Source organism: Coturnix japonica, chromosome 2 (assembly GCF_001577835.2).
Source record: "Coturnix japonica isolate 7356 chromosome 2, Coturnix japonica 2.1, whole genome shotgun sequence".
Lineage (NCBI taxonomy): Eukaryota > Metazoa > Chordata > Aves > Galliformes > Phasianidae > Coturnix > Coturnix japonica.
In genome coordinates, this window is record NC_029517.1 from 79,225,030 (window position 1) to 79,237,998 (window position 12,969).

The 12,969-nt window shown below is 40.6% G+C and overlaps 1 protein-coding gene across 1 annotated transcript in view; it reads right to left on the minus strand.

The window, feature by feature from the left end:
- Positions 1-4,623: 4,623 nt before the first annotated feature.
- ITPRID1 (ITPR interacting domain containing 1) overlaps positions 4,624-12,969 on the minus strand; it is an 80,312-nt gene continuing 71,966 nt past the window's right edge. Inside the window, exon 13 of the mRNA XM_032442570.1 lies at positions 4,624-4,864. The gene's annotated coding sequence lies outside the window, so the exon portion shown is untranslated. The remainder of the gene's footprint in view (positions 4,865-12,969) is intronic.

A 12,969-nucleotide genomic window follows, 5' to 3' on the forward strand; every position in this document is an offset into this window, starting at 1 on the left:
CTTTAAGCACAAGGAAAGAGTCCTGTCACTCTCAGCAGGATCTCACATCCAACCCTTTTTGCCTCACACATTTGCCAGGTTCCACATGACTCCACAAAGCATATTAGTGTAGTAAAGGATTTATCACAGTCTTTCCAGAGGGTCTTTTGCATTAATGGTGGGATGGAGAATTTATGCCCAGATCTGATCTTTTAAATGTTTTTACAGTTTTTGTCCAGCTTGTAAGAAGGCTGGGACCCCATCCAGTTCTCTAACCCTTCCTGCTCAGTTATTTCACAAGCACAGTCTGGAAAATAGTTTGAGCTTGTAACAAGTCTGCACTTTAACCTCCTTCCTTTCTATGTCAGTATTCCCATCAGCACTTGGGGAACTCATCTTGTAATTAAATATAAGCATGTCTACAAGTTTCCAGGCTACTGCTTTAGAAGACAGGCAGTTCAGCTTTGACAGATGATAACGGGGGGGACAATCTAATAGAAGCCAGATCAACACACATACACGTATATATAGCTATTAGCTCCCTGTGCAAGTTACTTTTCTATTTGTTTTTGGCTTGTTTTGCAGTTCAGGGGTCAAAGTTCTCAGTGTCCAAAGGCAGTAAGAAGTTAGACTTCCCGAGGATATGTTTTCCTGTTAAAATCTTTTCTATACAGAGAAGTTGGTTTACTGACACTTCTTAGCATATCATGAGAAAGTGAATGTTCCTTGGCAAGATTAATGGTACCTCTTGATGTTATGTTTGTTGCTACATAGTAGGTTTTCAGTTGGTCTGCAATGCAAGAACAGCTGACTTTTTAGTACTGTTGTAGCTAATCAAGTTTTTTCCCATCAGTAATTTTGCTCACAGCAAACTCACTTTGAATATGTCCCAACTGAAACCAAAACAGTCGTGCCAGTCCAGTATGATCCAGTTAAAACACTGATTTTATAGAATGGGAAGCCAGACATTGCTCTGTTCGTGATGTGTGTGATGCTCATTCTGGCATCCACGAGCTTTCTGCTTGGGCCAGACCATATGGGATATATGAAACAGGACTGGTGGGAGAGGTTTTGAGGTCTGTTTTCTGAGATAATCCTGGCTGAGAAAGACTGTTACTATACCTTAATTCATAATGCATTATGTTGTTTTTTATTTGTTTGTTTGTTTAGAAATATTATATAAAACAAAAATCCCACTTGTGGAGGTGGAAGGGGAGTTTCTCCAAGCAGATCTCTCAGTATTGCCGAAGGAAAGCTGAAGCCAACAAACCTGGTACTGCGTAAGGACTTTAAAATGCTGAGATCTGTGTTTTTTCATTTTCTGCTCTTGTCTCTGTACCATTATTAAGGTAGTTATCCCGTGAAAGACTCCTGTACTAGTCCTTTTTAAAATACACTGTTTTTTTAAAAATAAATGTTATGGTCAGGAAATTTTGCCTATTGCAAAATCTAAAGCAAAGCTTCATGCAAACCCTCTTTAAAAAGAGGCAAGAGTGAGCACAAGCGTTGGTATGAAGGTGTCCACTGTTATAATAGGTCATACTTCTCACCTCAGAATATTTAGGACTTAATGCAGAAGGCCATGAAAGGCATTATAAACTAGTGTGTAATCAAACTTAGAAACAGAGAGGATTCACTGTGGCCATGTGAGGTTAATACTCATCTGCTTATGTTCAGGTCTGTTCAAGTTTGGCTGGCACTGTTTTCAGACAAAATAGGAGGTGCTGATAAAGAAAGGTGGAAATGAAGAACAGATTCATTAGGTCAGAGCTGTTAAACCTTTTGGCTTGCTTGGTCTGCGCTGAGAAAAGAGGGATTGCTTTGCTCCAATGGTTTCGTTGTTGCTGAGTTTGTTGATGAGGGTGGCCATAGGGCTGGTTGGGCTGGGCTGTGGGTTGGATGTGGCTGCTTTAACACGTGGTTACAGCCAAGCTAATGCTATGTCCATGTAAGCAAACTCAGACTTCACACTAGCCTGATGTGCTCAAGCCCACCTTTAACGTGCACTGCTCTGTGTGAAAGCATATTGTACTATAAAGAAAGCCTGTGCTAATTCACCTGCATGTATATATGTGCCCCAAGTAAGTTTATACTTAGAGAATTAAGGAACTGTAAGAACTCATTTAATTAGCTGGTAACTTTGTGAGTGTTGTCATTGGTTGATTAAATAAGCTACTTTGCAGCCAGAGTAGTTGAATCAATAGATCAATGCAAAGTGTTGTTTTTTTTTCATCAGATTGCTTGATGTACAGACAACATTTGTCTTTGGTGGTTTCCCTTTCAGCTGGGGAGGTTAAAAGTGCAATAGATTGACACCTGCCCTCAATATGACTAGCTTTTCAGACAAGTGATTAAAAGTGCATTTTCCTTTTATCTAGAACATGGTCAAACTGTTGGCTTACCTGGGCCTCACCAAGTGAACAGGAATTGCCTTGGGCAACATGTAGAGTATGTAATAGATGTAATGTGTTTAAGTAACAAAGCTTATTTATTTATTAAAACATAAAACAAACAAACAACAACAAAAAAAACAAACACCAAAAAACCATCAATAAAAACATAAAACAAGTGGGATGTTTGACTGGTTGCCATTCTTGGTGAGTTCTCAAGGTGTTCATCAGAGACTTTTGATGAAATATTACTCCTATGCTTCATCCTTGTCAGTAATTGTTCACAAATGTACATACCACCAAAAAGTAACGACATGAATAAGGTGTTACAGTGAAGTGACAGATATTTTTCTCTGGTAAAAGAAGGATTGTGGAAGTCTGGTAAACAGATGTGACTAATTTTTTTTAGTTCAATGTCTGATTGTAACTCTGTACATTCAGTGTGAAAATTTGCAAGTAGCGTATTTATGTTGCCTGAAAATAGAGTCGCAAATACATGTTAAATAATGATTTTTTTGGTAGTCTTGAAATCTACAATCAAATTTATTCATCACAATGGAATGTTCACATGGCTCTGTTTAGCCACTGTATCAAAATACATGAAATTATTTGCCATAACTTTAGCTTGCCATAATTTAAGTTTCATTTCAAATGCTGGTATTGTCTGAAACATAGCACAGAAAAGCTGAAATTCACCCTGAAGGTGCATGTTTAACTCATTTTAATGAGCAGTCAAATCCATCAAAAATGCTAAATCTGTGAGCCATTTTTAATCTTCACGTTCTTGCACAATTTTTTCTTCCGATTCCATAAAGAATTTGATTTCACTTTGGAAATCATAAACATAATATAGCGTTTTACTCTGGCTTAGCCACCTTCCTTTAAAAAACGCAAATGATTACCCCATAATCAGCATTCATCCTTCTAATGAACTCATAGAATTGGAGATGATTTGGTGCCTTGGACTTCATTAAATTCACAGCTTTGATGAAGATTTGTGTGAAACTGTCCATTTTTAAAGCTTTTGCACATAAATTTTCTTGATATCCGATGCAGTGATATTTCATCAAATGTTACCTCATCTTCTGTTAATTTTATAAGTCCCACTCTTTTACCAGCCGTTGCTGGGGCACCAACAGTAGCTCTACAAGACATGTTGATAAGGGTTAAAGAAAATTGCTTTAATGTGTTTTGTTACTGCTTCATACAGATCAGGAGATATAAATGTGTCTTTCAGAGGCACCAAAAAGGCAGTGACATTGCATTTGTAATCAATACCTCCAAAGAAAATGGCAAGTTGAGCTGTATCTGTAGTATCAGTACTTTGGGGCAGACCATCTGCCATGATGAGGCCGAGCAGCAGGGCTTAGGCCGCATGTGTGAAATGAGCTGGGCCGCAAGTGGCACGCAGGCCGCAGGCTGGATATGCCTGTTGAAGAAGAATATTCACACAAGTATATTGGTTTAAGGTGTATATTGTGTTTATCATTGACTCAGACATTTAGATATCTCAAGTGTTTTAAACAGAAGGTTCACTTTAGGAATATCATTGCCTTGTCCAAGACAGCAGGTTTGTCTCGGGACCAAAATGGAAACCATCTGTGTTTGTTATACTGCTGAGTGAAACCTTTGAGGCTGTTACAGTCTCCAAGGCCCAAAGGAGTCCGGAATTTGTATCTACTGTGACAGATGGCCGATGTGAGCATCCTCCTTGCTGCCCCTATAAAGTTTGGTGTGATTGTAGAGGGGTTTCAAAATGCTGGAAGATGATAATCCCATTTAGAGTGACAAAAGGAGTTTCTGTGTCAAGGGTCAGTGGCATGCCAGGGTTCCTGGTGCAGTGCTGAGGAAGAGTCGCTCTAAGATGTCAAGTTAATGAGTGTAGATGATGTAAATTCCATATTTAGATAGGCATATTAGCATTTTCTGTTGTAGTATAATAAATATAAATTTATAAATATATATATATATATAAATATATATAAATTAAATTATTATTAGATATTAATATATAATAAATTACATATAAAATATATGAATAATAAATTAAATTATATTAAATTTATATATATAAAAATTTAAATATAAATTTAAATATAAAATACATAACATATTTAAATTATAAAAGTACATTCTATCATTCTACATTCTAATATTGTGTATTGTATGTTACTATATAACTATATGATTATAACAGTATATAATTATAAAACATGTAAAACACGTAAAACATGTAAAACACAAAAAATATAAAACATATAAAACATGTAAAACACGTAAAACATGTGAAACATATAAAACATATAATTATATGCTTATAGCAGTAGCTACTGTTTCCTATTAAGACGAAATAAAAACAGTCCAAGACTGGCACAGGAGTAGGCAAGTGAGCTTCATGATGTTCAGGGAGCATCCTCTTCAGAGATCGAGTTGCAGATGGTGAGTGCTCCTGGCTCATGCTGCCATTCAAAGGAGTTGAGATGGAATTCAACCTTCTGCAAGAGAGTTTATACATTATACTACAGCTCAATGAGATGGCATTTGAACTTGTCTCCTTCTGTCTCTTGACTGAGCACCCTGCAGCATTAATAGAGCATTTACAGCTAACTGTAACTCTCTCAATTGCACTGTCCTGAGAGAAGGGATTTTCTATCACTGCTCAGGTTTGAATCTTCAAGGTGACAATCGGCATTGGAATAATAATCTTAGAGTTTTGAGGTTTCAGATGAAAAGTGAGAGATGACAAGCAGTTGGAAAAAGTAGATTCCATTCATGGGGAAATTGCAAGCTTCTCAATTTAGGCAGGGTACCTATGCCAATACCATAAATATAGGTTAACCACCAACTATCTCCACAGCAGCTTTGCAAAGGTGTATTTTTTGTACAGAGAACATTTTACAACCACGGTAATGCTCCTGAAACAGTCTTTCTGCTCCAGTCTACTCAGGAAAGATACACAGGGTACTGAATCTTTTTTGTTCTGGATAGCAAAATTTATTGAAAGATAGGGAAAATTTACATAAGGTCCACTGAGTGCAACAAGAATGATCCAACATGACATTCATTTTCAAAATGGAAGTGTTCATTTACCCCGTTTCCCAGCCACAGGTTTACATGTGTAATCCTGCAGATGGGATCTCATAAATTTGTACTCTGCACTTTGTGGGCAGATAATTAGAGAACATGCCTATAAAGGCACCTCTTCTGCTGAATTCCTCAGCAGTGACAGAACAATGCAGGACCTGTCAGCTATGCTCAATGGGCATAAGCCTCACAGAATTCTTCTTCCCTCTCTGTATTTTTATGATATTAAAGGTTATAAGCAGTATGGACTGAGCTAGAGGAAGTAGGACCCCTGAATACCAACAAAGGTGCTGACTAATTTTGCTCAGGGTGAGATAATGTCATCTTGACCATTCTAGGATGTCTTTTTTTTTTTCAAAACAGTGTTGAGAACAAGCATCTGCCTGGATGGTCTTGTGATAGGTAATGGATGTGGCTTAAATAGGAATGAGTTGTTTAGAAGAAGTGGTCTGTCTTTGAAAAGAGTCTTTGTCTTAAATGCCTCCATCCCATCTTCTTACTGGGAACTGCTTTCTTGTTTGTTTTAATGCAGTACAGCTAAGTAAAGACAAAAGAAATCCCAGAGTTACAGCTGTCTTACATCTTGGAATAAATCATGAAAGATGATGTAGAAATGGATAAAACACATCTCTTCGTCTGATCTGGCCTTTCATAATGTCAGCTTTCCCCTCAGAGTGAGAATGGCAATGATTGGCAGGATGACACTGACTGACAACTAGTTTTGGTTTTTGAGTTGATGTGGTTCTTTGCTGCCGTGGACCAACAGGATTGCCTTCACTGCAGTAACCCAAAGCAATGGAATTATTTTGAGAAAATGAAACTATTACTTAAAAAATTACCTATTTTAATTAATTAATTATTAACTATATAAATAAATATAATTTTAAATATAAATACATAAACATATTTAAATTATAAAGTCATTCTATCATTCTACATTCTAGTATTTGTATATTGTACGTTACTATCATTAAACTATTATGATTTTAACAGTATATAAATTATAAAAACATGTAAAACACATAAACATGTAAAACATAAAAAATATTAAAAACATATAAAACATGCTTAAAACACGTAAAACCATTTGTGGAAAACATATAAAATAAAAACAGTCCAAGAAGAGGCACAGGAGGTTGGCAAGAGAGCTTCATGATGTTAGGAGCATTCCTCTTCAGAGATGGCGAAGTTGGGATGCGTGTAGTTGCTTCCTGGCTCATGCTTGCCATTTCGTAGGAGTTGAGATGGAATTCAACTTTCTGGCAAAGAGAGTTTATTACATGTATACTACAGCTTAAATGAGATGGCATTCAAACTTGTCTTCTTACTGTCTCTTGACTGAGCACCTGCAGCATTAATAGAGGCATTTTACAGCTAACTGTAAACTCTCTCAATTGCACTTTAGATATTTACTTTTGATGTCGCTAAAGCTCATTTTTTATTGGCCAATTGTTAGCCACTTTAGTTGTAGCTTACTATGACAAGCCCCAGTTAACTCAACTTCATACTTAAAAAAAAAATAAAATATTTGCAGATAATTTAAAACTCACGTCCCTTTAAAAAAAAGAGGAATCCTGCTGTCTTTGGACAATGAAAGCTGCCATAGTCAAAAGGATCTAAGATCTCTTTGGGTCAAGCAAGGCAGCTTGAGATATTTTTTATAGCAGTTCACTGTGCAACAGGTGATGAAAATATGAGCACAGGCCGGCATGCCAGTGCCCGTAACCATCTTTCATTTACAAGGCAGACTAAGATTTGTTTTGCATTTTATGCTTTGCTGGTTCAATTGGTGGATCACTGTGACTTGAATAAGCAAGCAACTTTCAGTCCTGAATAGAAACTTTCTCAACTGTTGAGTCATGCTGTTACTGAGGAGGTAAATTAGACTCCTTATTGATTACGTTGAAAAAATTGAGAATTTTGTAAATAAAATCTGCTACCACTCTCATCACCCATTAGTAGACATAAAGCGATAGAAATTGAACTATCATTGATGAAATGGTAACCAACATGACCAAGATTTAGCCTTTTCTTTCTGCTCATTCATGCAGGACATAGGCAGGTGTTCCTCTGATGTATTTGCACTGAATGGTGCCAGTGGAGATTATGCATGGAAATTCATTTTCTGTGAACTTCTTCACACGCTATGTATTCTGAATCAGTCGTTTCAGGTTCAGTAGTTACAAGATGGGGTCTCTTTTTCCACCTTTGCATTTTCTTCTATTTCATTCTTATTTTTACTTTGTTCCATTTCAGACTGCAATGATTTCAGCTGCAATAATTGAAGGGTGTCTTGTAAAGATTTATTTATGTGGTCATGCTCATTTCCCCTTAAAGGGCGGAAGAGAATCTTTCTGCACAAACCAGGACCAAATGTCATTCAAAAGTAGAACATTTGATTATAGTAGGACAGCATGAAACAGGTGGAGTTCCACAGAAGTGGCAATGCAGTGGAATGATAGTGTCTTCTCCAGGTTCTTTAGGAGTCTCAAGCATGCCAAACCAGAAATGAAAAATTAGGCTTGCTAATGGGTTTTCAAAATGCATAATTACTACTTAAGGTGGAGTAAAAGGTGTACTCCATATCTTTTACTTTGAACATTCCTTTGTAACTGTGAACAGAGTCACATTTTGGGTCTCAGGAGCATTGCTCTGAGATGTTTCTCCATTCTCCCCACCCAAAGATCCATTTTTGCTCTTTCTCTGCTGACACTTACTCTGCAGGACTCCTACTTTCTCTGTCTCCTGGCTCCTCAGGATCTTCTTACGCCTGTTGAGAAATGTTTTGAAGATGATAACTGGTTGAGAAATGCATTGCCCAGGATACATACTCAAGAGAGAAAATGGCTGTTGCAACCTTAACTGTAGAAATTACAAAGCGTTTAGGGTAATTGTAGTTGTTGCAAAAGCATTGGGAGAATCCCTGCCTGCTTTGTTTCATATACACGCAGCTGCCACCACCCATTTTGCAGTGTGCTCCCCAGGAAAATCCCCCAAATGTGGCTTCATTGTTTGGATGGGAAAGCCTTTTCGCAGGAAGTTGAGCTTGATTCACTCTCTTATCTTGAATACTTGTTTAAGTACTGTAAGATGTTATTTATTTAGGGGAAGTACAAGCAGTACAAACTGCTTCTCTGGAGCCTCTTCTGAAAAAAATGATCTCCCTTCCAAAATGCTAGCTGGTTACATGTGATTCTTTCATTTTTAATGTGTGCTTCTTTTTCTCGGATCCCCAATTTCTGCGCCTGTGTCCTTTGTGGAAGCTTTGGAGAGGTTTGGGATTACACAAACACAAAAATCCTTATCACAACCTAAGGCATGGTGCAGATGTGATACAAACAGTCCATTGGCTTGTTTTCAAGACAGCTGTAGTGGTATGTATTGGCATCCCTGATACAGAAGGAAATGGCAGTAGGTTTTCTTGGTAAAGTGATTATTGTTATCCACAGCAGAACCCATTTGTACCATAGAAAAAATTGTAAAATGGCCAATGTCTGCTGCATTTGGCAGGCATTTGGTATTATTTATAAGAATCTGCGTGAGGATTTGGGTAACTCTTTTTAATGATTTGGAATGAGGATGAGTGAAAAACCCAAGCTGAATTTTCTCCTGCTGCCACTGATTTCCTGGCTGGAGTACTAGCTAATGTCAGCTTGTTGGGATTTCACTTCCCTTTCTTGTGAAGGAAACAAATCACCTAAGCTTTCTTCAGAATACAAAATGGGAAATAATTTGTTGCTTAACCCAGAATTGGGCACCTCTTTTCAATCTATCACTCACCAATTTCTGATGTTATGGAGGCTTACTGGGCGCTGTCTCTTCAGCCCGCATGGAGGTGGATCCACGTCCATTGGTTGTTCTACAGGTGGATCCACCTCCATGGCTTCCTCTTCATTCTGAGGGCCATCCACCTCCATGGGCTCCTCTTCATTGGTCAGCTTCACCAGCTGCCTCCTCCCCACCCACCTGATTTCTTTGTGGGCGAGGGAGGATCATTACTAGATGTGCGCGAGGTGTGAACTGCTGCTGCTGTTTCCCTATGCTCTGCCCACCAGTATGGCAGTTGCAGTATGGCAGTTGCAGTGCTCGTAACACTAGTGGAACATCATTCTGTTGTACCAGTGTTCCATTGGCCAACCCAAACACGGCAGTTGCGCGGCCTATGGCCTTGAGAGTTGCCCCAGTTTTTGAAGAAGGAAGGACAGGGGGGCACTTTAGGGACCCTTTTCTGGGAAGGACTCACTTGTGCTCATCTGTGCTTGCTTAGAGAGAACTTGTAGCCGTTGGCGTAAAAGGCCCCCATGGAGACTGCCAGTGCCTTCTTCATCCCATGCCTCAAATCATTTGTACTGATGGGATGGGCAGGATCAGGCCAGGAGCAGCCTTCTACTTGGCAGCTGCCTTGGCTGCCTGCAAGTGGAGGCCAGCTTGTTGCCCAACAGGAAGTGGGAGGGCACAAAGGGTACTGACACCCCTGCAGGCAGCCTAGTGGGAACATTGCAATCAGGAATTGCCTGGGTTTCAAGGGTGGTGGGAAGTTCTCCTTTGCTGTTTCCTTCACCTCATGTCCCTGAGCATAGGGGGAGGTAGGTGCCTCATCTGCCCTTGATCCCAAGGAGGCAGTGGGGAGGAGAGGGCCTGTGTCCTCTGAGAGGCGTGTGCTGGGATGCATGAGTGGTCCGCTGGAGGGTCTGTGAGTCCTTGATGTTGTTCGTGGTGGCTTTTTCATCTGGAGGACGAGAGGGCTTGACTGCGGATTGCTGTTCTAAGTGTTTTCTCCAATCCAGCTTAATGAATGTGTGGTTGAAAGTGAAGTCAGGCCACACATGACAGTGCACAAAGAATTAGATGGAGGAATCGATTGAGTGTTTCCAGATAAGTTAATCAGGTCATATTTGGTCTCTGGATCCCTGCCACCTCTGGAATAGTGATATGGAAAAGAGGTCGCTGAGGGGCACAGGGCCCAGTTCCCACAGATGTCTGGCACCCCCATCCAGTTGACTCTTAGTGTACTTCAAGCAGCATGAAAGTGTTCAATAGGCTAATATCACGTGAAGGAGGAAAGGGAGGCATTTTTGTTTGGCGTGCACACGACTAAAATTACAGCCAACATGCAAGACTCTGCAGCTTGTTGCTGAACAGAACAAACTTAAGCTGTTTTTGGTGGTGTTTCTGATGGACGGTTGTCGTCTTGTTCTTTCCACCACAGTAATTTGAGGAGAGTGAGGAGGGATGCTGGTTCTCAGGGCACCTGTCCTGAGGAATGGATTCACAGTGCCTGTTTGGCCACGTTTCAATGGAGGACTAGCATGCCTCCTGGGCTCTGGGACTTGCCCCTTCATTTCATTTTGGTATTGCTGTTATCTTAGATTCCAGCTCCTTGTTCATAGCCTTCCTGGTCTTGGCCTGGGGAAGCTCTCAGTCTCAGCTATTTCTCTCTCTCTTCTCTCTCTTTTTTTTTTTTTTTTTTTTCTTTTTTTTAATTCCCACTGTGCAGACGTTATCTTTAGAGCGCGTTAGTTTTAAGTTCTTTGTGACATATCTTACTAGCTTTTAGAGTGGCAGAGATGGTTCTTGGTTGTGGTGAAGGTGCCTGATGAGTGCCATAATTTCATGCCTCGATACCAGTGTGGCCTGAGGGAGGTCTTCAGCTCAGTTTAGAGAAGGTAAACTCTTTCAGTTCATTTAGCTTTTTCCTCTGCTGTATGGACAAACGTTCTCTGAAATAAAGGGGTCAGCCCAGATTAAGGACAGGTCATTCTGAAGGTGTGTCATGTCAAGCATTAAGTGAAATGTCAAGCATTAAGTTGAAAGGCCGCAGACAGAGGGTGGTGGTCAATGGCTCTATGTCCAGGTGGAGGCGTGGTAAAACGAGCGGCATCCCTCAAGGGCGTTCTGTCTTGGACCGGGTTGCTCTTTAACATCTTTATAAATGGAATCGATGAGGGAAGGAGTGCACCCTCAGCAAGTTTGCGGGTTTGATGACACCAAGCTGAGTGGTGCAGTTCGATACGGTGGAGGAAACAGATGCCATTTCAGAGGGGACCCTTGACAGGCTGGAAAAGCTTGGGCTCGGGGTTGAAACCTATTGAGGTTTTCAACACGGCCAAAGTGGCAAGGTTTTGCACTTGGGCCGGAAAGAACCTCAGGCACCCTGTAACAGGGGCTGGGAGGAGTTGTTCCTTGAAGCAGCAAGCTCGGCTGAAAAAGGACCTTAGGGGGGTTCCTGATAGATGAAAAGGGAGGGAAAAAACTTAAAAAACATAAAGCAGCAGTTTTTGCGCTCTGGGGCAGGGCCCGCGGAAAGGGCAAATGGGATTCCTTTGGGCTTTTCCCATTTTTTTTTTTTTCAGGAGGGGAAGGGGTTGGTTCCCACCAGGGGGGGGGGGGGCCAAGGGCGGGGGGATAAGGGGGGAGGGGTTTTGAATTTCGGTCCCTCTCTTTAACTCTTTGCTCTTGAAATTCTCTCTCTTNTTGAAAAGGGCCCCAGAGATCATCTAGTTTCAACCCCCCAGGGTTGCCAGTCACGAGACTAAGCTGTGCAGAGCCACTTTCAGCCTGACCTTGAATGCCTCCAGGGATGGGGCATCCACATCCTCCTTGGGCAACCTGTTCCAGTGCATCACCACCCTCTGTGTGAAAAACTTCCTCCTAATATATAACCTAAACCTCCCTTGTTTCAGTTTAAGACCATTCCCCCTTGTCCTATCACTGTCCACCCCTGTAAACAGTCATCCTGTTTATACACTCCCTTCAAGTATTGAAAGGCCACAATGATATCTCCCCAGAGCCTTTCCTTTTCCAAGCTAAACAAGCCCAGTTCCCTTAACCTTTCTTCATAGGGGAGGTGCTCCAGCCCCCTGATCATCTTAGTGGCCCTCTTCTAAACCCATTCCAAGAGCACTTCATCTTTCTTGTGCTGGGGGCCTCAGCAAAATCACTGTTGTTGAACAGAAAATCAGCTGTCTCTAAATCAGCCAGTTGATAAAACAAATGAAGGCTCTAAGGATAACAGATGGAACGGCAAATGGACTGAACATTTGGGAAGCACTGCTGTTGATCTCTTGGTTAGCCCAAGAAGTGGGGTGAAGGTCAAATTTAAGACTAAAATGTATAGAAGATAACCTTAGGGCTGTAGCTCCATCACATTGCCTACAGGTAGCATTAGAGCACCTTCTGACATTTCATCTGGGGCTGCAGGCTTAGTGACCTCGAGATGTGTAGCCAGGAACTTTCCCATCCCTTGCTTATCCCTCTCTCTTTATTGACAACAGTTTTTCTCCTCCCGCACAAGGTGCTTGTAAAGTTCTGCTTACCTTTCAGTTTCTCACCAACATGGACATCACATCTGTGCAGTTTTTTGTAAAACCATAAAATCCTCTAATTTTCAGAGTTTGCAAGTCTCTGAGCAAAGTGTGTTACTCCCTTTTTTCCTTAAGGGGAAATTTCCCCCTCAGTTAATACTTAGAGTAAAATGCTACTGTCATTGTTGTCAAGAATATTTTCCTCTGTGAAA